The following is a 16,771-nucleotide window of genomic DNA, read 5'->3' as shown; positions in this document are numbered from 1 at the left end:
AAATAAACTTTATTTAAACAATCATGTATTTTATTGTTCAAGCATATTTATTTGGAATCAATAATATTCTAAAATAAATAAAAATAATAATAATAATAAAGATTTAAAAATTAAATCTATTTGCCAAACAAGCCCAAGTGCCCAAAGTACCCAAGTATCTATCTTTGACTTTTAAAATTGTTCAACCCACTAGGAAAACTCCTAGCAAGTCCAAATGACTTGGTCCACTCCAACACTTAGCTCAATTACTTAAATAATATAACTAATTTCTTTTAAACCATTTATAAGTGATCTTTCTACTCAATGTGGGATACACCACATTCTAAACTACTAACAGTAGCTACTTTATTTCCTTCTAATTAGGTTTATAGCTCAGGTATAAAGTTTATGCATGAAATGCAAATGTGAGTGTGTGTGAAGAAACAATCAAACCTTTGACATTTTTCTAAACTACCCCTATCCTAAATGTCCCACAAATATTAAGAACAAATTAGAGAACAACAATATATAATAAATGACATAATTAAAATATGCATGAAATGATATAATTAAAAATTTGCATGAAATGTCATATTTACAATATGCATGAAATGATATAATTAAAAATTTGCATGAAATGTCATATTTACAATATGCATGAAATGACATAATTACAAATATGCATGAAATGACACATTTAAAATATCCATGAAATGTCATATTTACAATATACATGAAATTACATAATTAAAATATGCATGAAATAACAATTAAAATATGCATGAAATGTAAAACACTCACTTTTTTTGCAAAATTTTTTCATTTTCATTTTCATTTTCTTTTTCTTTTTTCCATTTTTTTCATTTTTCCATTTCTTTCTTCTTCTTTTTCTTTTTTAAGAAATCAAGGAATTAAAATTAAACACTAATTAGGACCATTAATTAAACCAAAATTAAGGATAATATGCAATCCATATTTGGCCTATCTCTCTAAATGTATTCCCAATGGAGTGGCCAAACTATTATGACGTCTCAGGACTTAGCGGTGGGGTAACACAAAAGCTAAATGAATGGAGAAATTTTAGGGGAGTATAAAAAATATTTTCAAAACAGTAAAACGGAAAGAGAATGGAGAAATCATAATTGAGTCTAAAAGTCAATTACGAGTAGGGAATTATTAGCACCCTCACAGTGTCTATCAAAGATGGTATTGATTGATTGCATGTTATCCTTTAATTTTAATTAGAATGGTCTTATTTACTTAATATTTAAAAATAATTCATTTTCTTCTTTTCTTTTTTATTTTTTTTAACAAGAAATAAATCAAATTTAAAACAAAACTTTTTTTTTTAATTTTAGATCAAAGGGAAAACATTTTAAATATTGAAATACTTTTTCTACTCCCCTATAATTACATAGAGTTTCAAAAATATCCCTAATTTAAAGTTTTCAAATTACTTTTATAGATATCTAATTTTATCCGAGATATTTTATTATTTTAATTTGGACTTATATTAGTAATTAGGCATTGATCATCATTGTTCAAGTTTATTACACAGCCCATTCTTAAATGGTCCAAATAAAGGCTTATTCTCTAAGCCCATTAATGGTTCATCGTTGACCATTAAACGAAAATCAAATAAAAATAAATAATAAATAAATAAGATTAAAAAAATATAATGATAAATAATAATAATAATAAAACATATTAAAAAGAATAACACAATTTGGCACAAAATAAATGGGAGTCCAAATGAAGATAAAATAAATAAAACTCAAGGCCCAAAAAAATGTTAAGTTGTTTTAAAGCCAAGGCCCATTCGGTTAGGCTTGGATGTATGAAAATCATGTAGAAAAAAAAACTAAAATGCTAATGGCTTGAAGCCACATGTACAGAAAAAAAAATGCATGAAAACATGGGGCAACGTGGGAAGAGAGACTGTTGCATGAACGTGGAACTGGCGACGAGGAGAGGAAGCAGCAGCCAAAAAAAGGGCAAAACTGGTAGCAAAAACCTGGGCAGAAAAAACAAAATGAAAAAAAAGATAGAGCAAAAGAAAAAAGGAAGGAAAGCAGGAAAAAAAAAGGTGAAGAAGAAGTGAAAAACAGATGCCAGATGTGAAAAGATAAGCAGAATGCAGAAAAACCAAAGCAGCAGCACGCGCAAAAAAAAAAAAAAAGGGACAAACTCGAAGAAAAAACAGCAAAAGGGAATCGTAGGAGAAGGATAGAGCAACGAGAAAAACGAGCAGAATGCAAGCAGAAGTAGGAAAAAGCAGAAAACAGTAGAGGTTGGAGTGTGTGGGTCGCGCAGAACAGAAGCCAGAAAAATTGCAGCAGAAAAAACTAGAAAAGAAGGGAGAGGCGTAAGCAGGGAGGCAGAAGAGCAGCACCGAAAAAACAGAAAAGAAGGAAGAGGCGCGCAAGCTGGAACCAAAACCAGAAAAACACTAAAGCAGGAAGAAGCAAAAAAAAAAAAAAAACAGTGATCAGGCAGACGCAAAAACAGAAAAACGGTGAGCAGGAACGAAGGGGAAGTGAGCCAAAAGGAAAAAAGAAAAGGAAGCAGCAGCGGAGAAGGATACGAGAAACGGTAGTACTTTCGGCCATCTTTCAGATTTTCTTTTTATTTTTATTGTCAGGTTTACTTTGCTTTGTTCATGCATGCTAAGTTCATAGCTTGGTGATATTGATATTTGCTATGTTTAACACATGTGGGGCTGTTTTTCACACATAAAGTTGTTTATATGGAAGCTCACAGCTTCCTCCTTTTGTATGCTTGTTATTTATTATTTAGCTTTCATGCTTTACTTTTACGCTCTTTATATTCGCTTACAATTTAATTTTGCTTATCGTTTTTTTTTAGCAATTTAATTTTCTAATGTTATTGAACTATGATTTCATTTCAAAATAATTTGATAAGGGAAGAATATAACAATAATGAAAATTTTTAATCCTTGCCTAGATGTTGAAGGGATTCAAAATCTAATCTTAAAAGTTTAATTACGTCCAGATGTTAAGGAATTAAATTTTATTAAAGAAAATTTGAATTGTTAAAAAAATCATAATTATAGAATATTAAAAATATATATAAAAAAAAGATACTAAAAATAAATAAATAATAAAAAATAATAAAATTAATAGGTAAAAAGCTTAAGGCTCATGAATGTTTGTATGGCATTTTTACTTCAGTATTGATATTATTTTTATTATTACTATTGATATTAAACTTGCCTTTATATAATTATCTTGGTTAATGTTTGATTTAGATTGATTAAATTTGTGTATTAGTTCTTTTAAAAATTGATAAATTTATGTCATCTTTGATCATATTTATAATAAAAGATTAATAAATAATAATGATAATGATAAATTTTTAATATCAAATCAAAATAAATCAAAATATAAAATTTTTTTTAGAAATATTATAAAAAACAAACTTGCTTTAAAAATTTACCTAAATGTTAAAAATTTTTAGAAAAGTTTGTAAACTACTAAACACCTAAAACCCTAAAATTGAAACTGTCATAATTGTTTTTCAGATCACTCGATGAATTTAAAAATAAAATAAAATCACCACTAGTCTTTTTTTATTAGGTGCGATTTGCCACTTATTAAAATTGACCTTTTTAATAAACATTTTAAAATTAATTAAAGCTTTATAAAAAAAGATAATTTTTTAGGTCTACAAAACAGTTTAGGTCTAGGAATCAGTTACGCTTAAGGAATAATTAGTACCCTCATAACACATGTTTAAAATAGTATCAATTAATTACATGTTATCTTTTAATTATGACTAAATTGATCTTAATTTTGATATTTAAAAAATTTTAATTTTCTTATTTTTTATTGTAAAAAACATATTATTATTATTTTTTAGTATTTTTACTATTTTTGAAAAATAAATAAGAACTTTTTATATTGAAAATTTTTCGAAAATATTCCAATACTTTGACAATATTAATAAAAATTTTCTTACCAAGGAATTTTTAAGAATCATTACTTGAAATTATAAAAATCTTATCCTCGGCAGTTTATATTTATTTCCAAAATTTATAAAAAATCTTATAATATCAAATAATATTTTCTAAAAATTCATTTTTATACCATTTATAAAAAAAATGAGAAATCTTTATCGAAAATTAATTTAAATTCTCTAATACATTGGCTACATTTTAGATAAATTTTCTTACCTAGAGATCCCTAAAGAATCATTACTTGAATTTCTTTATATCTCATCCTCAGAAATTTTTCGTTTACTTGTATAATAATTATTAATATTTAAAAGTCATGTAATAATATAATTATAAATTTATTTTCAAAAAAGATGTATATTCTTATATTATTAAAATAAACTAATCAAATGAAAAAAGATAAAATGAAAATTTTTTGTATTGAAAGGAAACTTTTCAAAATTTCAAATTTTTGGTAATTTTTAGAAGATTTTTCTCACCTAAGAAATTTTCAAGAATTACTACTTAGATTATTTGAAATTCCATCATCGAAAATTTCATTTACATTTAAGATTATGTAATGCAAAATAATATAGTAGAATATGCACACGAAAAAATATATATTACTCATTTTCTTTATGCTATATTTTTTTGTTAATTGTTTTAATTTTGTTTTAATCTTTTAATCATTTTACAATTGTCATTAAAAAAATTAAAAGGAACAAAGTAAATAAAATTTTTTATTAAAATTTTTTCTAGATATCCCAATACTTTGGTGATATTTAAAAAATTTTCTCACTTACGAATTTCTTATGAATCTCTATCGAACTTCCTTGGAAGCATATCTTCAGATATTTCTATTACTTTTCGTTTCTTATTTAATTTTATTCTAGTTCTAATTTTTAATTTTTAATGAATTAAATTTTTTGAAAGATAAAATTAATTAATCACAATATTCATGTATCATTATATTAATTTTATTCTTAAAAGTGTAATTATATATTGTTTTATCATCATCTAATATAATTTTAGTAAAATAGATAAATGAAACTCTTTTGTATTTAATATTTTCTTAAAAACTCCATTATTTTGATAGTATTTTTTTATAAAAATATTCTCACCTAGAGATTTTAAGGAATCATTACTCGGATTTCCTTAAAATCTCATTTTCAAAAATTTTCATTTGTGTTATTATTATTATTATTATTATTATTATTATTATTATTATTATTATTGTTATTAATTTTTTCTTTTTTTGACATGAAACTAAATTGCATTGAAAATAATAATAATAATAATTTATGTCATGAAAGATTATTTTGCATGAAATTAAATTAAGCATAAAAGTTCCAAAAACAAATAGATTATAACGTATGACATTTAAACTCTAATTAAATTTAAATAATGTAAAAAAAATTGCATGAGGTGTACATGAAATACCAATGTAATGGATTATTTAATAACAACCTATATCAAACCAATTATCCATTGTCAGCCTATATCAAGCTTAAAGCCAAATAAAAATGGATTGTGGGGCATGGAATAATGGCTTAACTTTTACTTTCTATCTTCTATCTATTGTTAGCCTATATCAAGCTTAAAGCCAAATAAAAATGGATGGTGGGGCCTGGAATAGTGGCTTAGCTTTTACTTTCTATCTTTTCCCCATGAAAGGCCACCATTCCAGGGAAACCATGAAATAAAGATTTAAGCTTTCCTCCATATAAACTGCATATGTATTAGAAAAAACGTGGAAGAAATTTTAAACCTCTAGCTGCTTACACTACTACTAACATCTCCAACCACCCTCATGCCAAAGGAACCATGATCATGTAGCAATGAAACTCTAAAATTTCTCTAAACAAAACCATATACAAAGCTGTAAATCAATAAACATGGGTAAAGAACAAAGTGGCAATGTTGCATGAATTTTCAACAACACCTATGCATAAAGACTCGATAAAGCCAGAAAAGTTAAACCTCCATAATAGGTTTGACACGGGGAGATGAAAGAAGAAAACAAACATATGAGTTTGGGGCATGGACAATAGTCCCCCCCCCATAGAGACAAGGATAGCCAGAAAAACAAAAACTAAAGTATTTTCAGCCCACCATTCATGTAAAAAGAAACATGTACGTAATGAAATGTTTGGCTTATTCAAGCAAGCAAAGTTCTAATATGTGAACCTTAGGAGAAAAAGAAAAAGAACATGCAGCCAGTTTCAAACTATCAACAGTGGAAATATGAAGTTCATAAATAGCTAAAAGAGAATAAGAGCAGAACTGAAAAAATCTTTTTTTAAACTTTTGGACACTTTAAGCTAAGTGTGCATCTTTTACTTAAGAACAAATAAAAAGGTTGCTAATATAATGAAAAAAAAATATATTTTTAATTATTATACCTAATACAAGCTTTACCAAAGTGATCTACTTTGAAAGTTCTTGAAAATGAAAAGCTATTGAAAATCACAAACTTGGTAAATTCCCACTAAAGAGCTCAAAGCCATGGCTTGCCCATCCAAATCTGAACAACAAGATTTTAGTTTCATTTTCACATTTATTTCAGCAAGTTTGTTCTTTAGTTTACCTTAACCTAGCTAATAGAGGGTGGGAAAGATGAATAAAACAAATGCTACAAACAAACAAGAGAGGAAGTGGAAGGTGGCCAAGGTTGCTACTGCTCAATAAAAATGAACAAAGCAGAAATGGCGTTCCATAGTATGGTGCAGCTGCTACTCAATGGAGATGATCGAAAAAAAAGTGGCATCCTAAAGTAAGATGCTATTTTTTTCAACAAACAATCCACGCATGGAAACAAGGAATCAACAGTCATTAGTCCAAGGAAAAAGTTTTTCAAAGCTCCATAGACAATAAAGCTAGCAAAAAGTTATACCAATAAAGATCTAACAAACTTGAATATGGTAAAGCTCTAAGCTTTACGACAACTCCTTCCTTCCATTTCTATTTTTTTTTTTGTGATAGCTTCTAAACTTGGGATTCAAATTACGGTCGCGGACACATTTTAGGTTGCATTGCATTTATCGTGACTGCAGATATAACGGATATCATCGAAGTCATTATGGTTATCACGGTTGTGAATTTTTTTAAAATTTGCACAACTTGTTATAAAACATAGTAATTATAATTATAATCATAAAAAAAAATTTTCATGATTTTTAAAGTAATTAATGACACCTGATCTTATTTTATTTATATAAAAAAATTATTTACAATTTTTTAATATTATAGTAAAATATTCACATTTAGAAAATTAACAACATACAAATATTAAAACAATAAAATCATTAATAAAATCCCAATAAATATAGAAATCAAAAATCAAATTAATATATTAATCATTCAATATTTTATTTTTTTCATCTAAAGTGATATATAGCTTTCAAATTTATATTAAACTCTTTCATCTCAAATTTTTCAATCAAAATTAATTCTCAAAATTTTTCAATTTTATCCAATTATTTCTCCCCAAAATTTTGCCCCTAAATTTATAAAAAAAAATACTTTTGTTTGGTTAAGCATTGACCGGTGCCTACCTAATTCTCCACTTCACTCAAATATTTCTTTCAAAATTCCCTTGCATCTTCCAAATCTTTTCACTCAAACTTCTTTCATTTTTTTCTCAATCTTTATTTTTCGTAAATCATCCACCAACCATGGCAGCCAACCAACCTCCAAGCTTCCACCTTCATCCAACTTTTCACCCAATGACTCATTTGATTCCTTCTTAGATCCAACCAGCACAGTCTGAAACCCATGCCCACAAAGTGCTCATAGATGAATTTTTGAAATTTTAAAGTTTCAAGCAAAATCTTTCTAAAGTCTAAGTTTTTCTAAGCCTTATACAACACAAATTTATAGACAAACAAGGAAGAAAAGGTAAATTTAAGTGTTTTATTATTACTTGATTTCAACAAAATTTTCTTGATTTTTGATTGAGCCTATTTTTTTTACTAAGTTATTATAAATCTAAGATTTCTTTTTTGTGTTTAGGGCTTTACTTTGTTAAAGTTTGAAATTTTAATGCTTGATGATGAAAAAAAAATTTCTTAATGAAAAAAAAATGAAAATAGCACCAATTGCGTCCCGCTATTAGCCGCTACAGTGTTTTTTTTTTTTTTTATCGCAATGAACCGTTAAAGAAGTGAATTTTCTTTACATCCAATATCGGTTGAATAACGGTGATGGTGGGTGCTGATTTTTCTAAATAACGATCGCTATACCGCTATTATGTCGCTATTTGAATCTTAGTTCTAGACTTTCTTTTCTACAAGGTTTTCTTTTCATTTCATCTTGTTTTTCTTCTTTTTTTTCTTTCACCTCTCGACAGACCCCTTTTTTTTATTTTTTTTCACCTTCTTCCTTTTCCCTTTTTAACTATCAGCCATTTCTCTTCAAGCTTTTTTTTTGTGTTTTCTTTTTAGCTTGCCTCATTTCCCATTAAAACCCAGCAGCTCTTTCATTTAGTACCCGAAAAGAAGCCCCTCAAACCTTTATTTGGACAACTTATATACTACCTGAAGGCCTCATTTTCCTTCAACTTCAAGTTATTTTCTTTTGTTTTATTTTGCTTCTCCCCATTACCACCAACAGAGTATTTACTTTTTATTTGTTCTGTTACATGCTTTTTGCTTTGTTTTCTTTTCGATAAATCAACTATTTTATAGCTAATTGTCCTCTAATACATATAGGTTTTCGGATTCACATGAATGAGAAAAGGCTTGTCATGAATCTCATTAAAAGAGTTTGACAATGAGCTTCTTTTTTCTTTATTTATTATAGGCCTAAATATTGATACATTTTATGGGCTCTTAAGTGGGTCTTCTTATGGGTTGCAAATAGGCTTTGTTTAAGTCTCTAAAAGGGCCACATTATGAGTTTCATTTTGGGCTATAAATTAGGCATGTAATTGGACCTCTAAATGGGCCAATTTGTGGGCTCAAAATAGGCTTTATTCAATGTTCTGGCTTGAGTTCAAAATAGTTCGGACAAAATTCAATGTCTAAAACTGTCCTTCTTTGCATATTTTTGAAAATAAAAAATAATGCTAAGATATAGATGATAATTTTATCCAGACGATGCTCTTGAAAGAGAAAGCCTTTCTCCCTTCTTTTTATTTTTTTATTTTTTTGTTTTTTTTTATTTTGTTTTGTTTTGTTTTTGTTTTTGTTTTTTTTTTTGTTGTTTTGTTTTGTTTTTATTTTTTTTATTAGTGTTGAAAAGTTGATAAACTGTAAACAATTATTAGGATTGATACACAAGTTAACGAATAAAAATGCTCAAGATTGAACTACAAACAAAAAATAAAAAATAACTTAGATTAAACCACAAGTCAAGAAATAAATGATGATCGAGACTAAATCACATGTTAAAAAATAAAGATAAGCAAAACAAAGATGCAAGTTAGAAAATAAAAATGATCAAAATGAAACTACAAATCAGAACAAGGATGATCGGGATGAAACTACTAGTCGAGAAAATAAGGATAACCAGGATGAAACCATAAATCGAGAAATAAATACAATAAGTACGAAGCTGTAAATCAAAAAAATAAAGATGATTCAGACGAAACTACAAGTTAAGTATAAAGATGACTTGGATGAAGTCACAAGTCGAGAAAATAAGGATGATCGAGACGAAGCTACAAGTTAAAAAATAAAGATGATCGTGATGAAGTCGCAAGTCAAAAATAAAGATAACTGGATGGAGCCACAAGTCAAGAAATAAATACGACTGAGACAAAGCCACAAATCAAGAAAATAAAGATGATCGAAACGAAACTGAAAGTAAAAAACAAGGATGACCTAGATGAAGCCACAATCGAGAAATAAATACAACCAGGACAAAGCTATAAATTGAGAAAATAAAGATGATAGAGATGAAATTGTAAGTCAGAAAATAAAGATGACTGAGATAAAGCCTCAGGTCAAGAATAAGAATGACCGAGATGAAGCTGCAAGTTGAAAAAATAAAGATGATCAGGATGAAGTTATTTTCCATACCTCGATCTTTTGTTTGAAGGGTTCAATTTTAAAAATCCCAAAGTTCAAATTTTTTCTCTGAAAAATATATTGAATGCAATAAATGCAAAGCGAGTATTATTTGAAACCAATATGATGTATCCAAATTACGATAACAAGGTTTTTTAAGTCAAACCTTTCTAATGTTAATTTTTTTCCAAAATAACCAATCTCAATCTTGGTCTACATATTCTATGAGGAACTTTCTTGTGAACTATGATGATCATTTGTCGATATCATTATCCAACACCACTTTTAGTAAGTTTTTCCTTTGATTTGATGAGTTTGAAAATGGGTACTTTTCCAAATCTCCTTCTTTTTCTAATCTTTATTTTAACTTTGTTATCCTTAATTTTCATGAAATAATGTAAGACCTTTTGTGAATATTATCAATCATTTATCATATTCCAAATTTTATGACCAAAGTGATAAATTAGCATTTCCTCTATTTAAGAAAATAAAGATTATTAGAAAGTAAGATAAATTGAGAAAGATGAATATTTATTATAGGTAGGTATAAGGATGTGTCAAGTGAGAAACTTGAACACTAACATTAAATTTAAATAAGGGAATCGTATTTAAATAGTGAATAGTCAAACAATCATGAACAAGATTTCCAAATTTTTCTCTTAAAAATCAATTCCATTGATGCACTTTATCTTTTTAAGGTCATTGCATTGGACATTGCCCCATGTACTTACAAATCGATATTCTTTTGTATCTAAGTCACCTTTTTAGGTTTTCAACTTAGATCATTCCTTCGACTCAAACTGTCATTTTTAGGGTTTTCAATTATGACCTTCATTTTTTATTCATCTTTTTTTTTTCCTTTTTTTAAATTTTTTGCTCTTTTTTTTGTTTTTTTTCTTTCTTTTGTCTATTTCTCAAACAAAGTACTTTTTCACAGCATCTGAGTTTATCGGGTTTGTCAAGTTATCTAAATCCATCTTTGTCAAGATCAATACTCCACTTAAAAAAACTTTTTTGACTATATATAGGCCCTCCCAATTTGGCATCCATTTTTCTCGATTATCATGCTAATTCAGAAGAATTTTCTTTAAAACTAATTATATCTCAAACTTTCTTGTCATGTGCTTACATCATTCTTTTTTAGTACAACTGATCATGGCAAAAAGCTATGAGTCTTTTTTCTTTAATGAGGTTTAATTATTTGTAATGATTTCAAATCCATTCCATTCCCTTTAAATCTATTTCCATTAAGACTCTAAAAGAGGAAATTTCCATCTTGATTGGCAACAAGGCCTCCATCCCCTATACTAGTGAAAAAAGAGTTGCCCTAATAGAAGTGCATACTAATGTCCTATAAACGTGTAGTATGGAGGTAATTTTTCATACCAATCCTCATAGGTATCAATCTTTTTTTCTATTATGCTCTTAATATTTTTATTGGCAGCTTCTATCACCTCATTCATCTTTGAGCGATATAGAGCCGAGTTATAGTGCGTCACTTTAAACTAAATACAATCCTCTGCTAACATCTTGTTATTCAAATTACAAGCATTATCAGAGATAATCTTTTTTTAAAGGCCATAACAACATATTATCACACCACCGCCCTTATCACATTAGCATAAGAAGTTGTTTTGACCCATTTTGTGAAATAGTTAATCATTACAAAAATAAATCAATGTTCATTTGAAGCTTTTAGTGTGATGGCTCTAATTGCATCCATCCCCCACATGAACACTACGGAGGTGCTAGAACATGTAAAGGGATTAAAGGAACATGAATCTTATATGCAAAAATATGACATTTATGACACTTTCTAGCATAATTAATGCAGTCATTTTCCATTGTTAACTAATAATAGTTTGCTCTCATGATTTGTTTAGCCATCATGTGACTTTACATGTGCTCCACAACTTCTTTCATGCACTTCTTCATGTATCTTTTTTGCTTCAATGAAATTAATGCATCTTAATAACATTTGATCCCAACTTCTCTTATGCAAAAATTTTTTTGTTAAGAAAAAATCCCATATCCAGTCTTCTCACAATTCATTTGTCATTTTTTGACATATGTTCAAGATATTGTTAGTGCTTGACATACTGCATGATGTCGTAGTACCAAGGTAGGTCATGAATTTCCTCTTCAACACTTAAACAATATGTTGGTTATCTTTGCACATTCAACCAGATAGGTTAATTTTCATTTTATCATTCACTTTAAACATTGAAGCCAATACGGTCGAACATTAGCCATTTGATTATCTTATTGAGGTACATGATAGAATTGGACTATCTCAAATCATATGATCAAATCTACCACATACTTTTGGTATCATACCAACTTTGAATCTTTTGTTTCCCATTCACCTTATAGTTGATAGATTACCAAGGTTAAGTCTTCGTATACTTCCAACACTCTAATTTTCTTCTTAATTGTCATTTGTAGGCCCATTATGCATGCTTCATATTCTGTTACATTATTGGTGCAATTGAAATTCAACTTTATGGTGCTTGGATAATAATTTCTATCTAGAGATATCAAAATTTCTCTAATCCCATGCCCCAAAGCATTTGAAGCTCCATCAAAGAACATTTTTTATGGCTTTTCTATTGGTTCCCCTTTCTCATTTAGGATATGGTCATCAAATCTTTATCAGGAAAGTCAAACTTCATAGGCTCATATTCATTAGTTACATGCTTTGTAATGAATTCAGCTATCTCATTTTTTTTTATCGCCTTTGGTGCAATATATACAATATCATATTCAAAAAGCATGACTTGCCATTTTACTAACTTCTTTGACAATGATGGTTTTTCAAAAATATACTTGAAAGAATTCAACCTTCTTATCAACCAAGTGGTATGGTATAGCATATATTACCTAAGGCTGTAGGTTGTCCACGTCAATGCATAACACATTTTCTCTAATGGGAATATTTATACTCATATTCAATGAACTTCTTACTAAGTAATAGACAATTTACTCTTTCTTACTCATTTCATCTCATTTTCTTACAACAAGTGGTACCAATAAAGATGGATTTGATAGCTACTCCTTAATCTTTTCAAAGGCATGCTAATATTCCTCATCCTATTTGCCAAGATCATGTTTCTAAAGTAACTTGAAAATTGAGTCATATTTAAAAGTATCTTATTTAGGTCAACTTCAATGCCCTTGTCACTAACCACAAATCTCAATAATTTTTTCAACTTAGCAACTAATGTGCATTTAGCTAGGTTTAGCTTAAGTTGATACTTTCGTAATTTTTCAAACAACATCGTGAGATTGGTAACATAGTCTTTTCCTTAATAAGATTTTGAATCATGTCATCTACATACACTTTTATTTTTTTATGTATCATGTCATGAAAAAGGGTTACCATTACTTTTTGATAAGTAGCTCTTGCATTCTTCAATCCATAATGTATAACTTTATAATAGAACGTGCCCCACATCATAAAAAAAATGGTATTTTCCATATCAAAAGGGACTATTTTAATTTCGTTATATCCTAAAAAATCATCCATTAAAGAAAATGTGGAGTGCTTAGTGATGTTATCCACGAGTGTTAATATGGGGTAAAAAAATTTATCTTTGGAGCTGGCCCTATTCAAATCTCTATAATCCATGCACATCCAAACTTTTTCATCCTTCTTGGGAATTAGGACTATATTAGCTACTCATTTCAAGTATTTGGCTACTTCTAAAAAGCCTGCATCAAATTGCTTTTCATTTCTTTTTTGTTTTTTAATAACATGTCCGACTTCATGCATCTCAATTTCTACTGCACTAGCTTACATTTTGGTTTCAATGGCAATTAATGTTCTACAATATCTAAATTGAGTCTCGACATATCTTGGTATGACCATGCAAACACACTAATGAACTCATGAAGTAATTCTTTTAACTTTCCTTTTTCTGTGGGTAAAAGAGATGTGCCCACCTTAATCTCCTTCTTATTTTTCTTATTACCTAAATTGACTACATCTATAGTTTTTTCATGAGGTTTAATTTGTTTCATTTCTTCTTCTATTAGTTTTAATAAATCAAGGGACAAATTGTACTCATCTGAATCATCCTCATTATCAATTTTATTAACATGAATAGGTTTTTCAAAGTCAAATCCTGGATTATCATCATGATTATCCTTGTATTCATTATTTGAAAACCTGAAAATTGATGAAATGGAAAAGATATAGGCATATGTGTAGGAAAAAAAAAGAAAAAAAATTGTAACTTTGAATGAATGAAATAATAGAGGAAATGAAACTACAAAACACTAGTCATTTTATTGAAATGATAAAGGAAAGATAAGCCTGTACAAAAATCTTTCAAATGCTTTTAGGCTAAAGCATTAGGGGAAATTAACTCCCTACATTACTCTTTGAAAGATTTAAGGATAATAGGTAACTTCGTTGCTTTTTAATTGTTTAGCTTTTCATCCGGAGCATATGGATAAACAATAGGCTTCTCTTCTTGAGTGGTTGTTGTTGTATCTCCCACCATATGATATGGAGTTAAAAAAAAGTTTCTTCCATATTCGACATAGGTTCATTTTGTGTGACCTCCAGGTGATTAAAGTGGATACATCTGCTTAAATGAAATATATCATAAAGGTAAATGATGATCGTTCTCTCATACTTCAACTCATGTCCTTAAATTGTACCAATCTCTTCTCTCTCCTTTTAGCCATGTCTTTCTTTCTTTCTATTGTAGTGACCTTAAATCCTAGTCCAACCCTTTCTTTATTTTTAAACACCCTTGGTGGCTTTTTGATTCCTTGTAAATTCTTTTCGATGCTATATCCAACATGCCATCTTTTACCAAGTTTTTGCTTGACGACTATCCCTATTGCACTTAATAAGTGCGAAGTGGGCACCTTCGATCCTTTTCCCACATAATTTGCATTAGCAAATTCAAAAGATCTAAAAAAGTATTCAAATGCTCCTCCGTAACCTCCACATATGAAGTAGTAAGGGGCTTGGTTACTAATAAAATTTTTTCCCTGGAAACACTAATAAGTTTATCTTTAATTATAAACTGTACTTTCTAATGCAAAGATGATAGGACAATGCTTGCCATATAAATTTATGGTCATCCCAATAGACAGTTATAAGATGGCAAAATGTCTATGACTTAAAATTCTATAGAGAAAGTGCATGGCCCTATTTGTATTAGTATCTCAATGTCTCATAACACCTCCATTGAAGACCCATCGAAAGCCATCACTACCATATAGCTGATCTTCATATATGATGCATCAATGGGTAATTTTGTTATGGTGATCATATGCATGACATTGATTGAAACACATTTACCAATAAAAACTTTAGCTAAGATATGGCCTTTGCACATGGTAGTGATATGAAGGGCCTTGGTACTACACCGACCTTCTAGTGAAATCTCATCATCGTTGAAAGTTATGAAATTCAAAGCCACAATACTCCCTACAACATGGTCAACATTCTCTACAAAGATGTTATGATCCACATGAGTTTGATTCAACACTTTTAGTAAGGCATTTTGATATAGTTTAAATTTTAACAATAGTGACAATAAAGAAATTCAAATTGGCATCTTGTTTAACTACTTCACCATGTTTCATTCACAGTGTTTAATCAACTTAAAAAACTAATAGGCTTCTTTTTCAATGATAGGCTCTTTACATTGTGCTTTCTAAGCCACTACAAGATAAGTCATGTAATATTTTACCTTTTCGAGCTTAAAAAACAAATAGGCTCCTTTCTTTTTTTAAGCTTTTTCTAACATTTTTGGAGTATAACATCTCCTACTCTGCATTATTCTACCTACTCGAGTTATATTTGCAATGCTAGTGGCATTTAGGCCACTTGCAACCTAATAGTCATTTGATCCTTATGCCATGACATTATAATCATACTTTCACGGCACTACCTTATCACTTTGGTAAGGGAATGGGCTAAAAACCTGAATTGTTATAGCTTTAATGAGAAAAGAAATGGGCTACCTTTTTGTCAAACTTGGTTTTACATTGCAAAAGATAGTAACCGACTTATGTACAATTTAAGGAAAATACTTTTCGAAGATCCTCCTCTTATTGCATTCATCAAAGACTATTATTGTGCCCCCACTTGGTTTTTCATTATAATAAATCATCACTAGTTTAAGCACAAACTTAGAGGGCATATTCTCTAAAGATCTTCTTTTTATTACATTCATTATATTTTGATAATCTCTTTCTTAAAACTTTACCAAAGATGAATCCATCATTTTTTGTAGCACTTGGTGAAACATGTTACAATCCTAAATAGAGTGTCCTACCATATTCATGTGATAAATGCAAGTTTGGGTCGAGTCATATTCTTCTTGATGGATCTCTTGTCATTAGAGGATTAGATGAAGCATGTCGACTTTGACCAAGTTTCAAACATTTGACCCATCGGGTTTTTAACTTCATCAATGGTTCTCTTAAATCACCTTACCATACCATCATCTATTGCATTGATTGTTGGTCCAGTGTGATTTGGTAAAGAATTTTCATTAACATTTGCCTTTTTACTGATGTCAAAATTCACGTATCCTTTATTGATTAAATGTTGCACTTTGTTCCTAAGAGCTATGTAGTTTTCTATGGAATGGCTCGTAATCCCATCATGATAATCACACCAAGCATTCATATAATAACATCTAAGGTACGAAGGTTTCAACGGCTCTATAGGGTGAGGCACAATGAGATGGTTTGCCATTAGTTGAGGGAACAAATCAGTGTAAGACATGAAAATATAGTCAATGGAAATTTTCTCTTGAATGGCCCTTAGACCTCTAAGATTGCTTATTGAACTATTTGGCTGAAC

The 16,771-nt window shown here is 29.0% G+C and overlaps 1 pseudogene; it reads right to left on the bottom strand.

The window, feature by feature from the left end:
• LOC111303996 (eukaryotic translation initiation factor-like) overlaps positions 1 to 16,771 on the bottom strand; it is a 55,688-nt pseudogene that overhangs the window by 25,776 nt on the left and 13,141 nt on the right.

This window comes from Durio zibethinus, chromosome 13 (assembly GCF_047325235.1).
Source record: "Durio zibethinus cultivar Kanyao isolate XHJ-2024 chromosome 13, ASM4732523v1, whole genome shotgun sequence".
Lineage (NCBI taxonomy): Eukaryota > Viridiplantae > Streptophyta > Magnoliopsida > Malvales > Malvaceae > Durio > Durio zibethinus.
Note: the sequence above shows the minus strand (reverse complement) of the source record. Positions and strands in the feature narration are given on the sequence as shown.